The sequence below is a fragment of the Miniopterus natalensis genome, chromosome 9 (assembly GCF_054644295.1).
Source record: "Miniopterus natalensis isolate mMinNat1 chromosome 9, mMinNat1.hap1, whole genome shotgun sequence".
In the NCBI taxonomy this organism is placed as follows: domain Eukaryota; kingdom Metazoa; phylum Chordata; class Mammalia; order Chiroptera; family Miniopteridae; genus Miniopterus; species Miniopterus natalensis.
The window spans coordinates 73,326,022-73,352,192 of NC_142089.1; the positions used below are offsets into that span (position 1 = coordinate 73,326,022).

The window sequence follows — 26,171 nt, forward strand, 5'->3', positions numbered from 1 at the left end:
TCTTCTTTGTTCTTTCATTTCTATGTAAATTTTAGAATTAGCTCTTTAGTTTCTCAAAAGAAACTCAGCTGAAATTTTGTTTGGGATTGTGTTAACTCTATAGATGAATTTGGGAAAGATTGATTTCTTAACACTATTGCATGAGCATGGTATATCTCTTCTACTCAAACCTCATTTATTCATTTAAATTCTTTTATTTTTCCTAGTAGTGTTTTGTGAATTTTAGTGCAGAGGTCTTGTATATTTTTTGTTAAATTTATTCCTATTTCTATGTTTTTTTATGCTATTTTACTTGATTTTTATTTAATATTTTGTAGATAAAGCTGGATTTATTTTTTTCTTTAAAATTTTTTTTTCAATTACAGTTGACATTCAGCATTATTTTTTATTAGTTTCAGGTATACAGCACAGTGGTTAGACATTCACATAATTTATGAAGTCATCCTCCTATAATTCTAGTACCTACCTGGCACCATACACAGTTACTACAATATTATTAACTATATTCCCTGTGCTGTGCTTTTACATCCTGTGACTATTTTGTAACTACCAATTTATATTTCTTAATCCCTTCATCTTTTTCACCCAGCACCCCACCACCCAACCTCCCTCACATCTGGCAACTATCAGTTTATTCTCTGTGTCTAGGAGTCCATTTTAATTTTGTTTGTTTGTTTTGTTCTTTAGATTCCACATGTAAGTGAAATCATACAGTATTTGTCTTTCTCTGTCTGACTTATTTCACTGAGCATAATACCCTCTACGTCCATTTATGTTATTGCAAATGGTGAGATTTCATTCTCTTTTATGGCAGAGTAATATTCTGTTGTATGTAAGTACCATGTCTTCTTTTTCCCGATCATCTATTGATGGGCACTTAGGTTGCTTCCATTTCTTAGATATTACAAATGATGCTGCAGTGAACATAGGGGTGCATATATCTTTTCAAAATAGTGTTTTGGATTCCTTCGGATAAATACCCAGAAGTGGAATTGCTGGGTCATAAGGTAATTCTGTTTTTAATTTTTTGAGAAACCTCCATACTATTTGCTACAATTTGCAATCCTCTCAAAATACACAAGGTTCCATTTTCTCCACATCCTTGCCAACACTTGTTCATTGATTTATTGATGATACCCATTCTGATGGGTGTGAGATGATATATCACTGTGGTTTTAATCTGCATCTCTCTGATGATTAGTGACATTAGTGAGCATCTTTTCATGTGTCTATTGGCCACCTGTCTATCCTCTTTGGAGAGGTGTCTATTGAGGTCCTTTGCCCACTTTTTAATTCGACTGTTTGTTTTTTTAGTGGTAAGTTGTATGACATTTTTATAAGTTTTGGATATTGACCCATCATCAGATGTATCATTGGTAAATACCTTCTCCCAATTGGTAGATTTTCTTTTTGTTTTGTTGATGGTTTCCTTTTCTGTGAAAAATTTTTTAGTTTGATGTACTCCCATTTGTTTATTTTTTTCTCTATTTCCCTTGCTTAAGGAGATCTATCAGAAAAAATTTAACTGAGCGTAATGTGTGGAAAGTTTACTGCCTATGTTTTCTTCCAGGAGTTTTATGGTTTCATGTGTTACTTTTAAGTCTTTAATTCATTTTGAATTTATTCGTATATATGGTGTAAGAAGATAGTCTAGTTTCATTCTTTTTGCATGTATCTGTCCAATTTCCCCAGCACCATTTATTGAACAGACTGTCTTTATCCCATTGTATATCCTTGCCTCCTTTTTCATAGATTAATTGATCATATAGGCATGGATTTCCTCCTGGGCTCTCTATTCTGCTCGATTGATCTATATGTCTGTTTTTATGCCAGTATCATGCTTTTTGGATTACTGTGGCCTTGTAGTATAGTTTGCTATTAGCATTATCACTCCAACTTTATTCTCCTTTCTCATGATTGCTGAAGATATTCAGGGTCTTTTGTAGTTCCATGTAAGTTTTTGAAATATTTGTTCTAGTTCTGTGAAATGCACCATTGGTATCTTATAGGAATTGCATTGAATCTATAGATTGTTTTGGGTAGTATGGACATTTTAATGTTAATTCTCCCTATCCATGAACATGGTATATGCTTCCACTTATTTGTATTTTCTTCAATTTCTTTCTTCAGTGTCTTATAATTTTCCAAGGACAGGTCTTTTACATCCTTGGTTATATTTATTTGAAAATATTTTATTGTTTTTTGACGCAATTGTAAATGGGATTTCTTTTTAGTTTCCCTTTTTGAGTATTCATTATTGGTGTATAAAAATTCAACTGTTTTCTGGATATTTATTTTGTATTCTGCCACTTTACTGAATACATTTATCAGTTCTAGTAGTTTTTTGGTAGTCTTTAGGGTTTTCTTTATATAGTATCGTGTCATCTGCAAATAATGAATTTTACTTCTTCCTTTCCAATTTGGATGCCTTTTATTTCAGTTTCTTGTCTGATTGTTGTGTCTAGAACTTCCAGTACTATGTTGAATAAGAGTGATGAAAGCAGAGATCCCTGTCTTGTTCCTGACCTTAAGGGAAAGGCCAGTTGAGTATTTGGCTGTGCGTTTTTCATATATGGCCTTTATTATGTCGAGGTATGATCCCTCATTCCCATTTTGCTGAGAGTTTTTATCATAAATGATGCTGGATTTTATCAAATGTTTTTCTGCTCCTATTGATATGATCATGTGATTTTTAGCTTTCATTTTGTTTATGTGGTGTATTACATTTATTGAATTGCAGATATCATACCAACCTTGCATCCCAGGAAAAAAGCCCACTTGATAATGGTGTATGATCTATTTTTTTTGTTATTCCTCAACCAAGGATATTTTTTCCATTGATTTTTTTTAGAGAGAGTGGAAGGGAGGGAGGAGAGAGACAGAGAAACATTGATGTGAGAAAGACACATGGGTTGGTTGCCTCCCACATATGCCCAGACCAGGACTGGAGATTGAACCTGCAACCCAGGTACATGTCCTTGACCAGGAATTGAACCCGTGACCCTTTGGTGCCTGGGCTGGTGCTCTAACCACTTAGCAAAACTGGTCAGGACTTTATGATCTTTTTAATGTATTGCTGGATCCAGTTTGCTAATATTTTGTTGAGGATTTCAGCATCTATATTCATTAGGGATATTGGCCTATAATTTTCTTTCTTTGTAGTGTCTTTATCTGGTTTGGAATTAGGATAATACTGCTCTCATAAAATCAGCTTGGGAGCCTTCCCTCCTCTTGAATTTTTTTGGAATAGTTTGAAAAGGAGAGGTGTTAGTTCTTCTTTGAAAGTTTAGTAAAATTTGCCTGTGAAGCCATCTGGTACAGGACTTTTATTTGCTGGGTTTTTTTTGTTTTTTGTTTTTTGTTTTTTTTTTATTACTACTTTGATTTTATTAGTTATAATCAGTCTATTCTGATTTTCTGATTCTTCCTGATTCAGTTTTGGAATTTTGTTTGTTTCTAGGAATTTATCCATTTCCTCCAAATTGTCCTATTTGTTGGCATATAGATGTTTATAACATTTTCTTACAATCCCTTGTATTTCTGTAGAGTCAGTTCTTATTTCTCCTCTTTCATTTCTGATTTTATTTATTTGGGTCGTCTATCTTTTCTTTTTTCTTTTGACAAGTCTGATTAGAGGTTTGTCTGTCATATATATGGATCTTCTTTTCTTATCCATTTAGCTACTCTCTGTCTTTTGATTGGTGCATTTGCTCTACTTACATTTAAAGTAATTATTGATAGGTACTTATTTATTGCCACTTTATTTTTTGATTTTTTTGATTTTTTTAAAGTTGATTTTAGAGAGGGAGGAAGGGTGGGGGGAGTGAAAGAGAAACATTGATGTGAGAGATACATTGATCAGTTGCCTCCCATTCGTGCCCTCACCAGGGATAGAACCCATGATCTTCCAGTGCATGGGATGATGCTCCAACCAACTGAGCCACACCAGAAATGGCCCGTTTTATTTTTTATACCTATGTTTTGCTCTCTCTCTCTTTTCTTTCTTCTTAATGGAGACTCTAGCATTTCTTGTAAAACTGGTTTGGTGGTAATTAACTCCATTAGGTTTTGTTGTTGTTTTTGTTGTCTAGGAAGCTCTTTATTTCTCCTTTAATTTTAAATGATAGCCTTGCTGGGTAGAGTAGTCTTGGTTGTAGGTCCTTGCTTTGCATCACTTTGAATATTTTATTCCAATCCCTTCTGTTTGAGAAATCAGCTGACAACCTTATAGTAACTGCCTTGTAGGTAAGTAACTGTCTTTCTCTTGCTACTCTTGATTCTTCCTTTATCTTTAAACCTTGTCATTTTAATTATGATATGCCTTGATGTGGGTCTTTGGGGGTTCATCTTGTTTTGGACTTAGTGCTTACTGGACTTGTGTGTATTTTTCCTTCACCAGATTAGGGAAGTTTTCAGCCATTATTTCTTCATACAGGTTCTCAATTTCTGCTCTGTCTCTTCTTTTTCTGGCATCCCTATGATGCAGATGTTGTTACGCTTGATGTTGTCTCAGAGTTCTCTTAGACTTCCCTCATTTTTTAAAAATCTTTCTTTTCGCCCAGCCGGGCGTGGCTCAGCGGTTGAGCATTGACCTGGGATCCAGGCGATCAGGGTTCAGTTCCCGGTCAGGGCACATGCCCAGTTGTGGGCTTGATCAATGACTCTCTCATCATTGATGTTTCTGTCTGTCTCTCTCCCTCTCCTTTTCTCTCTCTGAAATCAATAAAGATATATTTAAAAAAAAAATCTTTCTTTTCCTGCTCTGTTTGGGTGTGTTCTGTACCTTGTCCTTTAAATCACTGATTTGATCTTCTGTTTCATCTAACCTGTTGTTGATTCTTTCTGCTATATTCTTCATTTCAGATCTTGTGTGCTTCATTTATGACTGTTTTTTTATAGTTTCTCTGTGTGTGTTTTTCTATGCTCACTGTCTCTTTGTTTAAGTTCTCACTGAGATCAGCCATTCTTCCCCTAAGATACTTGAGCATCCTTACAACCATTGTTTTGAACTCTGCATCTGATATCTTGGTTGCTTCCATTTCATTTAATTCTTTTTCTGGTGATTTCTCTTGTTCTTTCATTTGGGGCACATTTCTCTGTATCCTCATTTTGTCTGACTTTTTGTGTTTATCTCTGTGTATTAGGCAGATCTTATCTGACTCCCTAACTTGTTATGGTGGTTTTGTGTTGTAGGTGTCTTGTGGGCCTCATTGGCACAATGTGTCAGATCACCTGAGCTAGGAGCTCCAGGAATGTCTCTTGTGTGGGTTTTATGCACCTTCCTGTTGTAGTTGAGTCTTGAGTGCTGTTAGTCTGCCCGTGGGTAGGGTTAACCCTCAGGCTATATGACTATAAGGATAGACCTTGATCACAGTATATGAGCTGCTGTGCAGGGGCTGCCCCCTAAAGCAGAGTTGTTCCCATCAGGGTCTGGTGCCTGCTAGGATCTCCTTTTGGTTGTGCCACTTGTGTGCTTAGTTGAGCCAAGCTCTGGTGTGGTCTGAAGCCCACCACTGGTTGTGTTGGTTCTGGGTCCACTTGAGTGGGGTTCTGGTGCAGGTTGATGTCAGATGCTGCCTGTAACCAGTCTTAAGCTACCTGTCTGGCACTACCATGCAATTCACTGTTTGTAGCTGCCTCTACTGGGCCTGGATGTGTGGGGGAGGGACAAAGCTGTATACAGGGTCAGCTTCCTCCAGCTCTGAGCTGGGGAAAGGTCAGTAAAAGGTCCAAGGCACCCTGAGGTCCCCCTCCACCTGTCAGCTGCTCCGCCATTCCCTGAGGTCTCCTGGTCCTTCTCAAGAGCCTTCTGTAGGAAGACTATAGAGTGGGCTCAGACTGGCTGCATCCCACAAACCTTTCACAAGGCATGAGCTTCATAAGGTGGGGTGACCAGAGTTGGTAGGACAGGGCTAGTGGGTCTCCTGCTTTGGGGCAGCATGGTTAGGCACTCAATGGGGGCAAGTGGCCCCTACTCCAGAACCATACCACTCTGTCTCTGCCCAAGTTTCTGCTCCCAGCTCCAGCAGAAGGAGCGCACCACATATTTATGTTGGATGCAGCTAGTAGTCCCCTCTACAGGAGGGAGCTCAGCAGGCACAACCTCAGAGAGTTGCAGCAACAGGTCAAATGATTCTCCTGTTGGAGGGTGGCTCAGGCTGAGCTCACAGAGGGTAAGAATACTGTCCCTGCACACACACACACACACACACATACACACACACACACATACACCCACCCCGCAGCCTTAGTCACACAACTCTGTGCTGATCAGGGTCCCAGACAAGAGCCTCCCAGGAAGATGCTCTCCTAATATCCCAGCTTGGTGTGGCACTCCTATTCCCTTTCGGGACTGAGCTCAGCAGGGTGGGGCCACCGAGTCAAAGGACAGGCCAAGTGAATCAACAGATGCTGGCTGTGCACACAAGGTGGGAAAGAATGGTCCCTGTTCCAAAGCTACAGATCTCAATTACTGTCTGAGTTTCCACCAAGAGTTTCTCTAGATAAATAGTGCACCAATCGTCCCTGTTGGGTACAGTCAGCTGGCCTTTCTGCAGAAGTTGATCCTCTACCAGTAGTTGGAAGACCAGGCTAGTGCACTCCCCAGGCTGGTGCTGTAAGAATTGGAGTGCTCGACTCTGGGAAGATGCATCTGGGTTCCTAGAAGACTCCCTTCTTTCCCAGGCATAGTGGATCCCTGCTGACTTTCACCACAAGATGCTGTGTGGGCTCTTCTTCCTGGTTCTGGTGCTCTGGGTTGTGGATCCTGGTATGAGGTTGAGACCCCATGCTGCTCAAGGGGGACTCTTGTAGGTGAGATATTCCTCCAATTCTCAGCAGCTGCACATGGGTGTGGGATCCAGCCCTTTCAGTGTCTCTGCCCTTCCTACCAGTCTCTGTGTGGCTTCTTTTGTAAATCCTTGGTTCTAATCTGTTCAGTGAGACTTCAGTTGGTTATTCAGGTTGATTGCTCTATAATTTAGCTATAAATCTGGTTTGTCGTTGGGAGGAGGTGAGTGTAGCTTCCACCTACTTCACAGTTACCTTGGAATCCATCTCCTTGACTCAGTTTTAGTAAGTTTTTGTTGTTCAACCATATAACAGTTATTCTCTTGAAAGTCTTAATGTAGTGTGACCCAGTACATATACAGCCTAGCCTTTGGGAAAGGGCCTGCAGGGAACTCTCACAGAGGTTATTACCCACATATGTCACCCAACCCAACAGTCTTCTTTGTGCCCTTCCCCCCATAGATTCCAGCAACTTTAACAGCACTAAACTCTGGTCTCTGCCTCCTCAGCTCAGGGAAACTGCCATGCACTGTTTGGGCTCCAGCTCTCTGCACCATGATCAGGAAATTATCTCTGGAAAACAGCCAGAGCAATCAAAGGACACCTCTCATGTATTACCCTTCTTTCAGGGACTACGTTCTTGTACTACCTTGTGTCCAATGCCAGAAAACACTTGCTTCATTGATTTTGTCCCAGTCTTATAATTGTTTATAGTGGGAAGGCTAGTCTGATAGCAGGTACTCTGTTATGGCCACAGGTAGAAATCACTTTTTGTGTTTATAAAAACAAAAATAATTAGTGAGGATGTTCAAACTTCCATTCACAGAACATGTGGCCTCTCATAACCTGGCTTGTTGATTCTGTCAGTTCCTCCAATCTTTTCTCTTGCCACACTGCCAAGCACTTTGTGCTTTAGACAAACTATACCACTTAGTGTTACCTTCTTTGCCACACACACTGCAAATGAGGCTGGTACTTGCTCCTCTGGGTTCTTGGGTATTTGGTGAATTCTGTCATTTTGTACCTCAAACATTCCCTTACCCACTTCTAGCTGACTCATGGTTTTCCTTCAGAACTTATGGGAACGCCTATCACGTGGCCCTCTTTTCTTCTCCACTATTCTTCCTCTTCTCATAGCACTGAGCACAGCAAATTAGACTTGTCTGCTCATTCTTATTTTGCCTCTTCCACCTGCAGATAGCAACTATTACTTATTTGTCTCTAAACAAATAAACATGTACAAATACCTTAATAAATACTTGCAGAATGACTAATGTAATGCCCTTAAAAGGTACTTTAACTTAAGGCACATTTTTTAGTGTTTCACCGTTTAAGATAATTGGCTTTATAAACTATCTTAGAGTGCCAGACTATAGAAATAAACTAGAGTCCTTCAAGCCCGGCTCCTGCCCTTCAACCTCAGGGAGGCAGCATCTTGAGGGAGAGGGAGAACAGGAGTTGTGCCATAGGCCAGACTCCGTAGCAGCCTGGAGGGAGACATTTCATGACTTTTTACTCTTATGTTCTTGGTGCGTTTGATATTTTGATCATGATCTTGAGGCTGGTTTCTCCTTGCTCTGACAAGTCACCTGAGACTCTGGCCACAGAGATACTTCTGCAGTACTACCAGTGCCTCTCCCATTGCTCTAAGCCTTTTGCAGTGGCTGGTTTCCCTTGCTAGAGAACAGACAGCTGACAGCTGAACATTAGGTTTTTATAGTTCGGGGACTCCTGTTTGCACTCTATTTTAGTGTCCATAATTTATCTCTGTCCTTCCATCTGAGAGGAGATGACTTCTTTCTTGGGTGATTTACTTTCTCATTTGCATGAGCCTTCTACAAAAGACTTTCGTATGACGTTCTGAAATAGAGACTTTGATACCAAGAATAAACCTTTCTTAGGATTGTAACTTCTTCCTGGAAAGAATGACTTGTTGGTCAAAACCTCTGCTTGCTGAGAGATTTTGATTCTCTAGGGCCCCAAAGTTGGGTCCTATTACTTATAAGCAACTGTAACCAACTGGCTGCTGTTCTTCTAAGGACCACAATGCCTTATTTTGTACCTTAAAACCACCAGCATTTATATGGGTGAACACAACCATCTGGGAAAGAACCCACAACCTAAACTAATACTCAATGCTAAACTTCATAGAAATTGAAGTTAATTTTATTAGCAATAGACAGTTCAGTCTGTTTTTTTACTATCTGTTTTACAATAATAACAATTTTATATTTGCTTTATAGACATGAATAAATAGCTTTCTTCTATATTTGGGAACACTTTCTATACTAAAGAATTTTTTTCTTTATGAGTTGTATAAAATTCACCAGTAGAAATATCAGAGCCTATTGGGAGGATTCTTTGATGACTCTCTAAATTTCTGATTTGATATTTAGTTTGTTCAAAATTTCATCAGTTTGGATCACCCTCCCCCTGCCCAGTGCTTTCTATTTCAAGTTTATTGAACATGTAAGCACGCAGTTATATAGAGGCTCTTCTTACCACTTTAGTGAATTTTTCTGATTATTTTTAGAATCAAGAAAGACCAGGGAGTTGGTTTTTATGATTGTTTTAATATGTTATTTGTCCAGGAAACCCAGAAATCTCCAAATCCGGCCTTGGCTCAGCCAACCCTCTTTTCTAAAGGAATTCCAAGGGAAATTTAACAGCAGGGAACAATAGCAATGTGAGACAATGGAAAGCAAACTTTAATTTCATTTGGGACTTCACCTTGGCACTGCAGGGTAGAATGCAGTAGGCTGGGCTGGGTCTGGATTGCATGGTTGTCTTCTAGATAATTGAGAATGAGTAGAACTGAGCAAGTGTCTCATTGGCCCACTCGAGTGATCCAGAAGAAAAGGAGATGGGAGACAGAGTGTGTTTGCACCAGTGACTAGCACTGAGCTGGCCTAGGCTGTCTGCTCTGGGATTTTTCTTATAGGCTAGTTGTTTCCTGCCCAACTGCCACACTGGAGAAAAGATAAAGGAGAAAAAAAGATGACCAGTGCATCCTGACACAGCCACAGAACATGACGGGCATACTGGGAGTGGGGCAGGGAGTCATCGAAGGAGTGTATAAGTAATAAATTGGAAAAAATAAGAATTACTGAATTGTATATTTTATTTTAATATTTTCAAGTAGTAAAACTTTTTTATACCTTTGAGTGTTTAATGATGACATTATAGAGGAAGCACAATCATTTCTCAGCCCTGTCAGCTGCTGGTTTGCCCACCAGTCACTGTCACACACAATCGTGAAACAGAATGGACACTCACTTTCAAATGATTCCAGAAAAGGGATAGAGATTTCAGGGGATGCATCATTTTGCCCTAACTCTGTCTTTGTTTCTTCATTTTTTATATTCTTTACTACATCTAACTAGGTGTCTTTCCTTCTTGTGAAATCCTGAGGCAACACAGTGAGCATTCTTTTAATTCATCTTCATAAAATGAAAAGAGTGGCTAAGTAAGATTTTCTCTTGATTTATGGTCTAAATAGAATTGAAAATGAATGAATGAATGAATGAATGATAAATAAATAAAATAAATAAAATTTAAATATATAAATACTATTGCAACAAAGAATTCTACATATAAAAGGCTTATGATCTAATCTAAATTATTCTGCCTTATTTAAAATTTTTATAAAACGAGTTGGACAAAAATGAATTCATGTTTTTCTTCAAGTTACATACATAATACACTCTCTTATACAATTGTTTCAACTGCCAGGCTTGTTCTCTATGTATTTAACTACTTGAGAGTTTTTAAATCATTGTACATAAATTAATAGTTTTCACACATTATTAATTACAGTATTTTACTCTTGCAAAGCAAATAAACATTTATATTTTAACTGACTGATAGAATTTCAACCCAGAAAGTATATAAAAAGTTTTATCTAAGTTTCATTAAGTGAGTATTCAAATATTAACAATAAATTGGACTGGCATGTCTCATTGTAAAATGATGTCATGCTAATTACAGATTTGGGTCACATGGTCATTGATCATTCGCATTATAAATTCTTTAGTTAAAAAAAATTTTTATTGATTTTTATTTAATTTAATTATTTTTTAAAATATATCTTTATTGATTTCAGAAGAGGAAGGGAGAAGAAGAGAGAGGGAGAGAAACATCAATGATGAGAGTCATTGATCGGCTGCCTCTTGCACGCCCTCGACTGGGCATCGAGCCACAGGCCAGGCTTGTGCCCTGACCGGGAATCGAACCTCAATCTTCTGGATCCTAGGTCGACGCTCAACTGCTGAGCCACACCTGGCCAGGCTATTGATTTTTAGAAAGAGAGAGAGAAAGGGAGAGGGAGTGAGAAGGAGAAACATCAATGTGAGAGCAGAATATGGATTGGCTGTCTCCTGTGTGCTCCCCACCGGGGATTGAGCAGGCAACCCGGATACATGCCCTGACCCGGAAACAAACCAGCAACCAACTGAGCCACACTGGCCAGGGTTTCTGTGTATTTTTTAAAACAAAATTTTCTATGTATGTTTTGAAACTGTGTTAGTCATGTATAAAAATTCATTCCACTGTCTTCTACCTATGTGACCATGTGGCAAATTGCTTGAATTTCCTGAGCTTCAGTTCCCTCTTTTGTAACCTAGGGTGGTAAAGTTCACTTTTCTGTAGTATTTGTTGGAGAATTAAACAAAATAATTTATGTAAAGGGGAAAGTGCACATTTAATAGTAGTGATTACATCTTCTTTGTGTATTATGCGTTTTGTCAATGGCACTTTTTGTTGTTTGGTGCATTTTGAATTTTACCGGGTGTCAAATTACTGTCATTGACCCTGTTTCCTTTTGGTCTTAGTACACCTGGAATATCATTCCCTATTGTTTTGTTTTATTTTTCTATTGTGGTTAAGATATGCAAAACATAAAATGCACCAGTTTAACCTTTTTTAAATGTGTAAGTCATTGGTATTAAGCACATTCACATTGTGTGCAGCTATCAGTCAGCACCGACCATGTCCAGAGCTTTCCATGTTCCCAAACAGAACCTCCGTCTCCATTAAGCACCAACTCGCCGCTCTTTCTCTCCAGCCAGCCCGGGGACCTTTCTTCTGCTCTCCGCATCCAGGAGTTTGCCTCTTCTAGGTATCTCTTACAGGTGGAACATACAATACTTGTCTTTTTATGCCTATTTCACTTAGCATAATGCTTTTAGGGGTCATCCATGATGTAGCATACATCAAAATTTCATTTCTTTTTATAGAGGAATAATGCTCCCTTGTGTGTGTGCTTGTGCTTTGTTTATCCGTTCATCTGTCAGTGTGCACGTGCGCCGTCTCCGCCTTCTGGCCATTGTGAATGATGTTCCTGTGAACACTAGTGCACGAGTATCTGCCTGAGTCCCTGCTTTCAGTTTTTGGGGTGTCTGCCTAGAAGAGGAATTGCTGGATCATATGGAACATATAAAGTTCTATGTTTAACTTTTTGAGAAACTACCCAACTCTCCACAGCAGCTACTCCATTCTTTTATTTTTCCCAGTTATGCGTGGATCTTTTTTAGTTGTATCTCTTATAAGTAGTGTGTACCTGGCTTTTCCTTTTCACCCCCACTTTCTTTTATCTTAACTATGCCAGTAGTTTGCATGTATATAATCTTTTTTAAATTAGGGCTTGCCTTTAATGTTCAAAAAATCATCCTCCAGTCTCTATTTTCTGACGCTATAGTTTGAGATTTTTAAAGATGCTTTTTGACCTACCCTCCTGCCTACAGCTTCCATGTAAGCTCTGAAATTTAAGATATTTTCACTTTATTATTACTCTACGTACCTTCACCTCAATCCAAACCTTCCTTCATATAATCAAGAGTTTGAAATTGAGATTGTTACTTTATAGTTTTTATAGGTATGTATATGTTAATTTTCAAGTGCTATGTTTCACATTTGCCTTGAGTTTAGCAACCATATTTGTGACAGTGTTTTCTACAACTCTGTCCTTAACCCTGCCTTGGTGCTTACAGCTAATGCATTTGGTTCTAGTTTTTATCTTTTCTTGATTGTTTCATCTCTTAGTCAACTAAATAGACTATACCTCCTAAGTAATTTTTTCAAGAGAGAGTGAGTCCAGTGCCTGATTAAATCAGAGGTAGCTTTACCATGACACTTATAAGTTTAAGCTTCAAGTCTTCTCACTTGTAGTGCCCTCCCAATACCGCGTTCCTAAAGTTGAATTCCTAACACTACACATTTTAAAGGAGTTCCCCCAATTGTTTTAATTTTAGACTCTACAAAGCCTGGATCTGATTCTCAGTCATTATTCTCTGAGTATATTCATCTGTCGCTTTCACATGGGAAAGACTTACAGAGCTTAAAAAAAAAATAAAAATAAAAAATCACATTTCAAAATCTTTCTGGGAAATATATTTTTCCTATCTGGAATTCATGTGAGATTTTTTTTTTTTTATTCTTGTAATTCAAAAATTTTGCTACACTGTGTCACCCCCACCCACCACCAATTCCAGCTCTGGGTGTTTTCTTCCAGCTGTTATTGTCTCTGAAGGATTGTAAAAAGACAGCAGTGGGTTGAGAATGGGAGACTCCTTTCTGAGTGTCTGAAGTCAGATAACCATAGAGTTTCTGCCAGTTTTTAGAGGCTACATTTCTATTCCAGGTTTCAGCCAGTGGGGTAGGGGTGATATTTTGGCCTATCTTCTTCCAAATATGGTAGAGCTGCCATCATTTATGAGAAGCATGGGTTATTTTTCTCAGTCCATTTCCTCAAGGCTTATAATTTGTGGCAAGGTCAGCCAGACTATTTTCTGAAGTAACAGTTTTATTGAATATAATTCACATACCATAATGACTCAACTCCATTAAGGTTTTTTGGTATATTTACGGATATGTGCAACCATCACCACAATAATCTTAGAACATTTTCATCACCTCAGAAAGAAACCCCACACCCCTTAGCTGTCACCCCCTATCCGTTCATGTCCCCCATCTCTAAGCAACCATTAATCTACTTTCTGTATCTATAGATTTTCCTATTTTGGAATTTTATATAAATTATATCATGTAACATGCAGCCTTTTGTTACTGACTTTTTTCTTTAGCGTAATGTTTTCAAGGGTCATTCATGTTGTAGCATGTATCAGTACTTCGTTCCTTTTTTGGCCAAATAACATTCCATTGTATGAATATTTCCACATTTTGTTTATCTGTTCTTTAGCTGATAGACATTTGGGTTATTTCCACCTTTTTGGCTATTATGAATAATGCTGATATAAGCATTTGTGTAAAAGTTTTTATAGACATATGTTTTCATTTCTCTTGGATAGACACCAATGAGTAGGATTTCTGAGTTATGTTCTAAACCTATGTTTAACCATTTGAGGAACTCCCACATGGTTTTCCAAAGTAGATGCACCATTTTGTACTTGCACGAACAGGTTAGGAGGTTTCTGATTTCTTCACATTTTATCTGATTTTTGTTTATGGAGATTCTTGTGGGTGTGAAGTAGTATCTCTTTGTGGTTTTGATTTAATTTCCCTGATGACCACTGATGTTCAGCATCTTCACATGTGTTTATTGGCCATTTGTATATTTTCTTTGGAGAAACGTCTATTCATATACCTTGTCCATTTTTAGATTGGATTGTCTTTTTATTATTGAGTTGTAAGAGTTCTTTATATATTCCAGATACTAATCCCTTATTAAATATGTGATTTGAAAATATTTTCTCCCATTCTGTGTGTCAGATTTCCACCTTCTTGACCTTGTCTTTTGAAGTTTGTGATTTTGATGAAGTCCTATTTACCTGTATTTTCTTTTGTTGCTTGTGCTCTTGGTGTCCTACCTAAGAACCATTGCCTAATTCAAGGTCACGAAGATTAATGCCTATGCTTTCCTCTAAGGGTTTTATTGTTTTAGTTCATGCATTTAGGTATTTGATCCATTTTGAGTTCGTATTTTTATGTAGGGAGAGGTAAGGGCCCAACCTCATTCTTTTGTATGTGGAAATCCAGCTGTCCTGGTACCATTTGTTGAAAAAACTATTCTTTTTGTATTGAATTGTCTTGGAACCCTTGTCAAAAATCAATTGACTTTAAATATAAGGGGTTATTTTTGGACTCTATTTTGTTCAATTGATCCATATGTATGATCTTATGCCAGTACCACACAGTTTTGATTTCTGCAGTTTTGTGATAGTTTTAAAATTATAATAATCAGGAACTATTAGTCTTTCAACTTTCTTCTTCTTTTTAAAGGTTGCCTGAATCTTTGGGGTCCCTCAAAATTGCATATGAACTTTAGGACCAGTTTGTCTATTTTTGCAAAAAAAACAGCTGCAATTTTAATAGGATTGCATTCAACCTGTACATAATTTGAGGAGTATTTACATTTTACTAATATTACATTTTCCAATCCATGAACACAGATGTTTTTCCATGCATTTGTCTTTTTTAATTTCTTTCAGCAATGTTTTGTAGTTTTTAGTGTACAAGTCTTGTACCTCTTTTGTTAAATGTATTCCTAAGTATTTTATTATTTTTATCCTATTGTAAATATAATCATTTTCTTTAGTTTCAGATTGTTCTTTCCAGTGTATTGAAATATGATTGATTTTTGTATATTGATCATGTATTCTGCAAACTTGCTAAACTAGTTTATTAGTTGTAATGGTTTTTTTTAAAAAACTCCTTAGAATTTTCTATATGCAAGATCATGTAATCTGCAAATAGAGTTAGTTATACTTGTACCTTTCTACCTGGATTCCTGTCATTTCTTGTTCTTGCCTAATTGGCCTAACTAGAACCTCCAGTTCAATATTGAATGCAAGTGGTGAGAACAGATATTCTTGTCATATTCCTGATCTTTGGGGGGGGGGGGGGGGTTAGTCTTTCACTAGTAAGTGTGATGTTTGCTGTGGGTTTTTCATAGATGCCATTTATTGACTTAAACAAGTTTCAATCTATTCCTAGTTTGTTCAGTGTTATTATCATGAAAAGGTGTTGGAATTTGTCACATGATTTTTCTGGATTTATTGAGGTGATCATGTGGTTTAATTCATTATTCTGTTGATACATTGCATAATCTTTCATTGCTGGAGTAAATCTCACTTTATCATGATATATAATCTGACCTTTATGTTGCTGTATTTGGTATGCTAGTATCTTCTTGAGATATTAGTCTGCAGTTTTCTTGTGGTATGTTTTTCTGGTTTTAAAATCAGGATAATACTGGTCTCTTAGAATGAATTGAGAAGTGCTCTCTCATCTTCTGTTTTTTGAAAGTGTTTATAAAGAATTGGTGTTAATTCTTCTTTAAAGATTTGCAGAATTTACTGGTGAAGGCATCTCATCCTGAGCTTTTCTTTGTGGGTAGTTTTTGATTACTAATTTAACATCTTTACTTGTTATAGGTCTGTTCAGATTTTTAACTTATTCTTGAGTCAGTTTCAATAGTTTGTGTCCTAGGAATTTTTACATTTCACCTTGGCGTACAATTGTTGATAGCATTCTGTTATAATCATTTTATTTCTGTAAGGTCAGTAGTAATGTCTCCTCTTTCATTCCTGATTTAATAATTAGAATCTTCTTGTTTTTCTTGATCAGTCTTTTTTTAAAAATTTATCTTTATTGTTGAAAGTATTATGGATGTCCCCTTCCCCCCCAATGATTCCTTCCACCCCATACCCCCACACACACACTCTGCTCCCCCCACAGGCCTTCACACTATAGTCTGTGTCCATAGGTCACACATATATGCATGTAAGTTCTTTGATTAATCTCTCCACCCCCACTTCCCACCCCTGCCTTCCCTCTGAAATTCATCCAACTGCTTCCTGGTTCTATCTCTGCATCTATTTTGTTGATCAGTTTATTTTGTTCTTTAGATTCTGGATATAAGTGAGATCATGTGGTACTTGTCTTTCTCTGACTCACTTATTTCACTTAGCATAATACTCTCCAAGTCTCTCCATGCTGTCCCAAATGATAAGAGATCCTTCCTTCTTTTTTACAGCTGCATAATATTCCATGTGTGCAGATGTCCCACAGCTTTTTTATCCACTCATCTACTGATGGGCACTTGGGCTGTTTCCACATCTTAGCTATTGTAAATTGTGCTGCTATAAACATAGGGGTGCATAGATTCTTTCTAATTGGTGTTTTGGGTTTTGTGGGGTATTTATTTATTTTTATTGTTGAAAGTATTACAAATGTCCCCTTTTTTGTTTTGGGTTTCTTAGGATATATTCCTAGAAGTGGGATCACTGGGTCAAATGGCAGTTCCATTTTTAATTTTTTAAGGAAACTCCATATATATTCCATAGTGGCTGCACCAGTCTGCATTCCCACCAGCAGTATACTAGGGTTCCCCTTTCTCCACATCCTTGCCATCACTTATCATTTGATGATTTGTTGATGGTAGCCATTCTGACAGGTGTGAGGTAATGTCTCATTGTTGTTTTTAATTTCCATCTCTCTGATGATTAGTGACTTTGAGCATTTTTCATATGTCTGTTCGCCATCTGTATTTCCACTTTGGAGAAGTGTCTATTGAGGTCCTTTGCCCATTTTTTTAATTGGATTGTTTGTCTTTTTGTTAAGTTGTATGAGTTCCTTATATATTTTGGAAATTAACTCTTCATCAGATATGTCACTAACAAATATGTTCTCCCATACAGTCTTTCTAAAGATTTCTCAGTTTAGTTGTTCTTTATAGTGAACCAATTTTTGGTTTTAGAAGTTTTTTCTACTGTTTCTCTATTTCATTAATATCTGCTCTCATTTTTATTATTCCATTTCTTCTGCTTGCCTTGAATTTAGTTGTGTTTTTTTTTTTTACTACTTTCTACTCTTAGATATTCTATTTATTATTTGTTTCATTTTTTAAAATTTATCTTTATTGTTGAAAGTATTACATATGTCCCCTTTTTCCCCATTGATCCCCTCCACCCTGCAACCTTTCCCCCAGGCCTTCACCACACTATTGTCTGTGTCCATGGGTTATGCATATAAATTCTTATGTTAATTTCTCCCCACCTACTCACCCACTCCCACCTTCCCTCTGAGATTTGTCAGTCTGTTCCATGCTTCTATGTCTCTGAATCTATTTTGTTCATTGGTTTATTTTGTTCATTAGATTCCACATATGAGTAAGATTATGTGACACTTGCCTTTCTCTGACTGGCTTATTTTGCTTAGCATAATACTCTCCAGGTCCCACCATGCTGCCTCAAAGGGTAAGGGATCCTTTGTTTTTATAGCTGCATAATATTCCATTGTGTAAATGTCCAAAAAGATGCTTGATATGATTTCAATATTTTTGAACTTGTAGAGACTTCTTTTGTGTCCTAATATGTGGTCTCTCTTTGAGAATGTCCCATGTGCACTTGAGGAGAATGCCTATTCTGCAGCTTTGGGGTGAAATATTCTGTAAATGTCAGTTAAATCCATCTGTTCTAGTGTATCATTGAGTCATTGTTTCCTTGTTGATTTTTTGTCTGAAAGACCTCTCCAGTAAAGTCAGTGGGGTGTTAGAGCCCCCTACTATGACTGTACTGCTGTTGATCTCTCCTTTAAATCTTCTCCAGAAGTTTTTTGTTTTTTTCCAGCCTGTGCGAGTCTTTTGTTCTGAGGTGGGTCTCTTGTAGACAGCATATATTTGAGTCTTGTTTTCTTATCCATTCAGCTACCCTATGTCTTTTGACTAGGACATTTAATCCATTTATATTTAAGGTTATTATTGATAGGTACTTATCTATTGCCATTTTCTTTCTTTCTTATTTTCCTTTCCTTTCTTCCTTTCCTTTCCTTTCCTTTCCTTTCCTTTCCTTTCCTTTCCTTTCCTTTCCTTTCCTTTCCTTTCCTTTCCTTTCCTTTCCTTTCCTTTCCTTTCCTTTCCTTTCCTTTCCTTTCCTTTCCTTTCCTTTCCTTTCCTTTCCTTTCCTTTCCTTTCCTTTCCTTTCCTTTCCTTTCCTTTCCTTTCCTTTCCTTTCCTTTCCTTTCCTTTCCTTTCCTCTTTTCTTCCCTCCCTCCCTCCTTCCTTTCTTTTCTTTCTTACCATATACAGCTTTATTAAAGATACTTTTCATAAACAATCATGGTATTTCAGGCAGGGCATGGCCAGACAATCGTTAACAGTATACAACAACTTTCAAACTCCCTTCTTCAATGAGCTACCAAAATCAGAAAGCCACGATAAAACTCAATGAAGTCTTCATCTGATGCTCTGAACAGAGAAAGTTTAGAGTGAGGGTAGACATTTCACATTAAGCATGTTGTGTAACAACTTTTCACAAGCCGACCTTGACTTTCAGGAAATGAAATGAAAATGGCAGAATTATCAACCTGTAGGTCCACAATCTAAAAAAGGAACTGCTGCTCTTTTGAGGGATGCCATCTCAATGGTGACACTGGAAAGTACAGATTGCCCAACATAACCAATTCTTTTGGGTCAGGTCCCAATAGGTCTCTGGGCTTAGGGAGCCAAAGTCTATGCTTAAAGTGGAAAGGGAGGAAAGGACATATAAATGAATTTTAGTTTTCGCACAACACAAGGTGCTTGTGCCAAGGTGGCTAATGCGTGTCAACATCAAGGGATCCCTCCTCCCAGGAGCCAAGAGGAAGTCTCTCAAAACTAGAAGGGAAAGGTGTTATTTTTCCTCCACTTTGGTCCAGCTTTGGAGACATTCTATTAGTACTATATGTCCTTCCCCCAAAAAACAACAATGAAGTGTTTTCTGTGCTAACAGCATAGCTTTAAAAAAAAATTAAAACAAAATTCTGCATTTTTATAAAACTTGATAAAAAAAAATAGTATATTATACAGTCACCAGAAATACACAGTTATCAAAAATGCACATATTTCACTTAGCATCTCCAGCACCTTCAGCTTTCTGTGCCTGGTTTGTTTTGGCATCTCCATTTTCTGCAGGGTTATTCCCATCCTTGCCAGCATCAGTATTCCCCTTTTTCTCTCTGGGTACCTTCTATTCCTTGTTTGCAGGGGCCTTTTTAGGCTTGAGCTCTGGCTTTGGAGGAGCAGGTTTAGCCGATAACCTGGTGGATCTTCTCTGTGGTTTGTCCTTCACCTTGGCTTTATCTCCTTTAGCATCCCCTTCAGCCTAATTCTCTTGGGCATGATGGTGATGGTGGTGGGATGTCCAGGCAGGATGCAGGGATGCAACAGTCCGTGGCCTTTGGTCGGTCCATGGGTCGTTCTTGCCTCTTCACACTGCTCCCTTTTATTTCTTTATGCCTATGTTTGTCATTCTCTCTATTTCAACTTCTGATTACAGCAGTCCCTTTAACCTTTCTTGCAATGCTGGTTTGGTGGTGATAAACTCTTTTAGCCTTTTTTTTTTTGGTCTGGCAAGCTCTTTATTTCACCACCTATTTTGAATGATAGCCTTGCTGGATAGAGTAGTCTCGGATTCAGATCCTTGTTTTGCATTACCTTGAATACTTCATGCCATTCCCTACTGGCCTGTAGAGTTTCTGATGAGAAATCACTTGACAGCCTTATGGGAGCTCCTTTGTAGGTAACAAATTGCTTTTCTCTTGCTGCCTTTAAGATTCTTGCTTTGTCTTGAATTTTTGGCATTTTAATTATGATGTGTCTGGGTATGGGCCTCTTTGGGTTCTTCTTACTTGGGACTCTGTGCCTCCTGAACTTGTGTGACTTTTTCCTTGCCAGGTTAGGGAAGTTTTCTGCCATTATTTCTTCAAACAGGTTCTCTAACCATTGCTTACTTTTGATCTCTTCTGGCACTCCTATGATGCGAATATTGTTACATTTTATGTTGTTCCACAGCTCCCTTAAACTGTCTTTCTGTTTTTTAATTGTTTTTTCTTTTTGGGTCTCTGATTGAGTGATTTTTTTTCTACCCTGTCTTCTAATTTGCTCATCTGATCCTCTGCTTCCCCTAATCTGCTGTTCATTCCTTCCAATCTTTTGGTTTTTTTAAAATTTCTACTGTCATTCTTAATTTCCTTCATAGTTTCTATATCTTTTTTTCATGCTGTTGACCATCCTTATGATCAGTATTCTGAACTCTATATCTGATAGACTGCCTATCTCCATTTCACTCAGCCCTTCTTCTGGAGAATTATTTTGTTCTTTCATTTGGGGCTTGTTTTTTGTCTCCCCATTTTGGCTGCCTGTTTGGTGTTGTTTCTATGTATTAGGTAGATCTGCTAGGACTCTCAGTGTTTTGGATGGTCTGTGGTGCAGGCCAATATCAAACTCAAGGCCATTCTTGTGACTGGCCTTGAGTACCCTGTTTGAAGTTTTACACAGTCCACAGCTTCTGGTTTCCTCTGCTGGGGCTGGGTGTGTTTAGACAGGACCAAGATGTACACCAAAGTATGTGTTCCCAAGTCCTGGGTCCAAAAGCAAATCAGGCAAAGACTCAAAGCACCCAGAGGCTGTAATTCAGTCTCTTAATGAGCCTCAGGCTGTAGAAACTACACAGAGTGGGGCCAGAGGTTTTTTCAGCAGGGTGGGACAATTGCTTCCCCCCTCAGGCAAAAGCTTCTTGGAAGGTAAATGTCTGCCTGAGAAAGATGTCCTCTCCCGTATGGAGGAATTACTCAGCACCAGGGTCCAGATGGGTGCCCTCTTATATCTATGCCCCCAGTCAGTCCCTTTTGATTCTTCTCACACTGCTCTAGTCCACTCTGACTTCCCTCCACCAGAACCTAAGGTGAGTGGCTGCACATGAAACTTTGTGTGTTGGCCTTTTAAGAGAGTGCCTGCCTTTCCAGCTGTCTCTCCCTGGCAGACAGAAACCTGACTGATTTTCACAGCCAGATGTTATATGGGCACCTTTCTCAGTTCTGGTGCTCTGGCTGGGAAGCCCAGCCTGGGATTTAGGCCCCAGATTCCTCAGTGGAAACCCTCACAGCTGAGATATCCCTCTGGACCTTCAGCTGCTGCCTGTGGGAGCTCAGCCAGCCCTCTGGCACCTCCACACTTCCTCCCAGTCTCTATGTGGTCTCCACATTTCCTCCTTGGTTATGAGGGTGCTCTCCAGCTCGTCTTCAGTTGCTGATTATTCAGGATGTTTTTTCTATATTTTTAGTTGTAATTCCAGTTTGGTCCTAGGAGAGTGTCAGTGTAGCTTCCACTCAATCTACTGCCTTCTTGGATCTCACCTTGAATTTAGTTTGCTCTTCTTTTGCCAGTAGCTTAGTGTGTAAAGTTAAGTTATTGATTTGAGATCTTTCTTCTTTTTAATGTAGGCATTCACAGCTATAATTCTTCCTCTAAGCATGGCTGTACCTGCATTCCATAAATTCTGATATGTCTCCATTCTTATTTATATTAAAATATTTTCTAATTTTCCTTGTGATTTCTTCTTTGTCCCTTTCTCTCTTTCCTTTCCTTCTAGGAATCCCATTAGGCTATATGTTAACGTATTTGATGGTGTCCTGGAGGTCTCTGAAGCTCTGTTTTTCTTCATTGTTTTTCTTATGTTCCTTAGACTAGATAGTCTCAATTGACCTAGGTTCGGGTTCACCAATTCTTTCTTCCGCTGCTCAAATCTCCTGTTGAACCCTTTAGATATTTTATTTATTTATTTTTTAAAATTTTTAGTTACTGTACTCTTTATCTTCAGAATTTTTATTTGAAATTTTTATAATTTTATAATTTCTATCTCTTTACGGAATATCCTTCCTCCCCAGCATTTGTTGTTATTGTTATTGCTTATTTAGTGACCTTTCTGAACTAAATCTTTAAAGTCTATATTCTTTGTTGTGTGTGCTCACTGAAATCTCTTTTTGATTAGTTTAGTGAACAACTAATGATTGGACACATATTTTCTTAAACATCTGAAACTAGTAAGTCTCTCTTGTTTGCTGAGAGTCTCTGTGTGCATGTGGGACATGCCTTCAGCATTCAGCCAGGCAGTTGACAACTCTGCCTTAGCCTTTACTTGTTGCTTGCACAAAGCTTCCAAATTATTGAGAAGCAAGAGCTCAGTTCTTTCCTGAGCATGCACACAGTCTTCTAGAGTCCCAGAATTTGTTGAAGATTTTTATATCCCCCTTTGGACATCTCATTCTTCAGCTTTTCCTTAAGTATTTATGTCAACTTGTTCTTTGCCCCAACTGTTATTGCCACCTCAGACACCTGTGATATTAAACAATAGCCACTGACTTTTTTCAACAATTGTCCTGGCTTGAGGGTGGGGGGAGGAAGCTGTTTATATTTGGTGCACTCTGAGTCAGATCAAATGAAGGCAAGTTCTCTGAGTAAGGTTTTCCAAGGGACTTCCAGATAGGTCAAATAATGACCATTCTCTAGGTATGGGGCTTTGGTGGAGCTCCAACCCCGTCTGCTTCCTCCAGCGTCTATGGGGTTTGGATTTTCACTGTGATTGTGGGGTTGTTGGTTTACAAGACTGCTACAGAGGTTGGTAGAAAGGGATGGGTATATTCCAAGTTAAAATTACTCAAAATTTGCTGTTGTAACCAAAATTCAGGCTTTAAAAAATGTTCCCCAGATCATTGCAAGTATTTAGTTAATTTCCAGAGTTTGGAAAAATTTGATTTAGACAGCCCAGCCGGGTATGGCTCGGTGGTTGAGCATCGATCTAGGATCCAGGAGATTGCGGTTCAATTCCCAGTCAGGGCACATGCCCGGGTTTGTGGGCTCGATCTCCAATGGGGGGCCTGCAGGAGGCAGCCAATCAATGACAACTCTGTCATCACTGATATTTCTATCTCTCTCTCTCTCTCCCTCTCCCTTCCTGTCTCTGAGATCAATAAAGATATATTTTTTTAAAAATTTTGATTTGGACAAATTTGGGTGTTCTCATTACTTTTAGGAGGGGAGATGATTTTCAGAGATTTTTACTTCACCACTCCTACCCATGCCACCTCTTTTAAAATCTCTAATCAGATTATATCTCAACATCCTTAATCTCTTTCTAAAGTCTTCTTTTTACAGTTGAAATGCCAATCCCTCTGCAGAGCCTAGCAGATCCTGAATGACTTTTGGCCCTGCTGCTTCTCTCATCTCATACCCTATTGCTCTCAGTTCTCTCACACAACCACTCTGTCTTTTTTTCCATTTCTTGAATATACCAGTCTGGTTCCTTCAGGTCATTTACCTCCTCATGGAGGCTATGCCTTCCCCACTTGACCCTTGCAGTCTTTATTACATCACCCTGGTTTGCTTTATTTGTAACATTTAGCACTATGTAAAAAGATCCTGTACTTTATTTCTTTATTGTATATTTGCTCTCTTCCTCACTAGACTGTAAACCCCATGCAAGCCCAAGCCTTGTCTGTCTTCTTCTCTGCCACATCCCACTGCTTAGAAAACATTAGGTATTTATTGTTGGATGAATAAAAAACCAAATTCACAGTTTACAGGCAACAAAGAGACCTGCTGCAGTTCCTAAAGGAGATTAAAACTTCGGTTTTCTCCCGTAAAATTTCTCAGATCTGTGTTCTGGCTGTTAAAATGAAGTTAATAAGCTTTCTCTTAAGGACAGTTTTTACAATTGTGTTATGAAACTGATTATAGTCTACATTTAATTATGCCCAATATGCATTCTTAATCTCTTTTCACTCTGGGCCTCATATCTTCAGACCTCTGTTTATGTTAGAATTCAACTCTGTGTGCTATATAATCCCAAAGATCATTTTCCTTCCCTTAATGCTAGAAAAATATCACAGAAAATTCAGTCCCTAAAGTGGGAGACCATAAGATATGAAAGGAAATTAAACTATAAGAAGCTGTAGAAGGTATGACCTGTGGAAGTTTAGGTTGTAAATTAGGCTCTGCAGCATATGAATTTATTCTACACACTATCACTTAGTATACTTAGTGCTAAGTTATTCTCACAGAGCAACCAAACTAAATCTGTATTTCCTGTAAGAGAACTTTCCAAATTTCCCTGCCATTTTTATGTTTCAGAACCACTTTTCCTCTTATGGAACTCTTTGCAGAGATGAAATGTGTGAAATTATTGAGTCCTTTATTAGCATCCTAGTGGTGAGGACACCGAGGTGTGGCCTGATGACTCATTTTGTGTAACTAACTCTCCTCTATCCAGGAACTGAGCCGTATCCACAAATGTAAGACACCCAACACCAGATGTCAAAAAGTCGGTGTTTATTCAGGAGAGGAAATATGTCATTGCGTGATTAACCCCTAGAAGCCATGGTTAAACTTTTGCATCATCTGAATTCATTTTAAAGGGCCACTTTTTTTCTTTACTTTGTCTTTGGGATTATTTACTAGACACTTGGGTTTTCAATGAGAAAACAACATGGGCACCTGTTAATATCAGGAGTTTCCTTTTTTATGATTAGTCTATAAAATTAGCCTAGGAAATTCAGCAGTTAATAATTTCCTGCTCTGAGAGGAGCTTTGGGACCTTACCAGGATTGTACCTGGGTGGATTCCACTCAGGTAAATATTCCTGGAGGTGGGAGTAGCCTGTACACGTGGAAGGATGCTAGAAACCAGAACCACATGGCAGCAGATAGTGTAGGCTGGTTATACGGAAACCTTCATTCAAGGAACATGTGCCCCTCCCCCAATCTTTATTATTTAAAAAGGAGAGCAAAAGGTAGCCCTATCCTTCCATTATAGATGAGTTGCAGGATATCTCATTGACTTGGCACACACAAGGCTTAGAGGCCCTGACAAACTTGCTTAGTTGGTTACAGTGATGCTAACAGAATCCAAGGATGCCATCTGATTCCTCTCAGGTCAATTTCTTGGTTCAGGGAAAGAGAGTCAGACACAAGGCCACACGCATTACCCTTGACCATTTACCTAAACCCAAACCATGTAAAATTCTGTTCACAATTATGTCCTTGGTTCCACAGAAGATCACAGAAAACAGCTTGAAGAAGTCACTTTCTAAAGGCTATCTTCTTGGTTTGTCCAAGTTCCAAATTTGTTTCTAAAGAGAAATATTTCTTACTGTGGATGAAGGTATTTTAATAACCACATAAACAGAAAATTATACAGATTGTGTGAAACATTTAAACATTGTCAGCCTGTCCAATATAGAGTATGTGTTTGGGATCAGGACCTAAGAATACAAAGGCCAGAAGAAATAATTCCCGCCACCAAAAAACGTACAATGTAATTGACACCCAGTTTCAGTTATTTGGAATATACAAACTTCTTGGAAGGAAGACAGTAATATGAGGTCACATGAAATTCAAATATTCTGACACAGTTCCACAAGTAAGCTTTTCATTTTTTCCTTCTTATTAAAAATATCAAACCTATTTCTCTTGGTGTTACAAAATATTAAAAAAACTTTATTTCTGATAAACATGATAATACACACATGATGGTATAGAGTGATGAAGCATCATTTCAACCAGTGGTGGACCACGTATAGGATGGAGGTCCTGTAAGATTCTAGGGGAACTGA

General features: G+C 38.3%; 1 pseudogene; it reads right to left on the bottom strand.

Annotated features, from left to right (window-relative positions):
* Positions 1 to 19,592: 19,592 nt before the first annotated feature.
* LOC107529114 (non-histone chromosomal protein HMG-17-like) lies at positions 19,593 to 22,051 on the bottom strand (annotated as a pseudogene).
* Between the last annotated feature and the right edge of the window lie 4,120 nt (positions 22,052 to 26,171).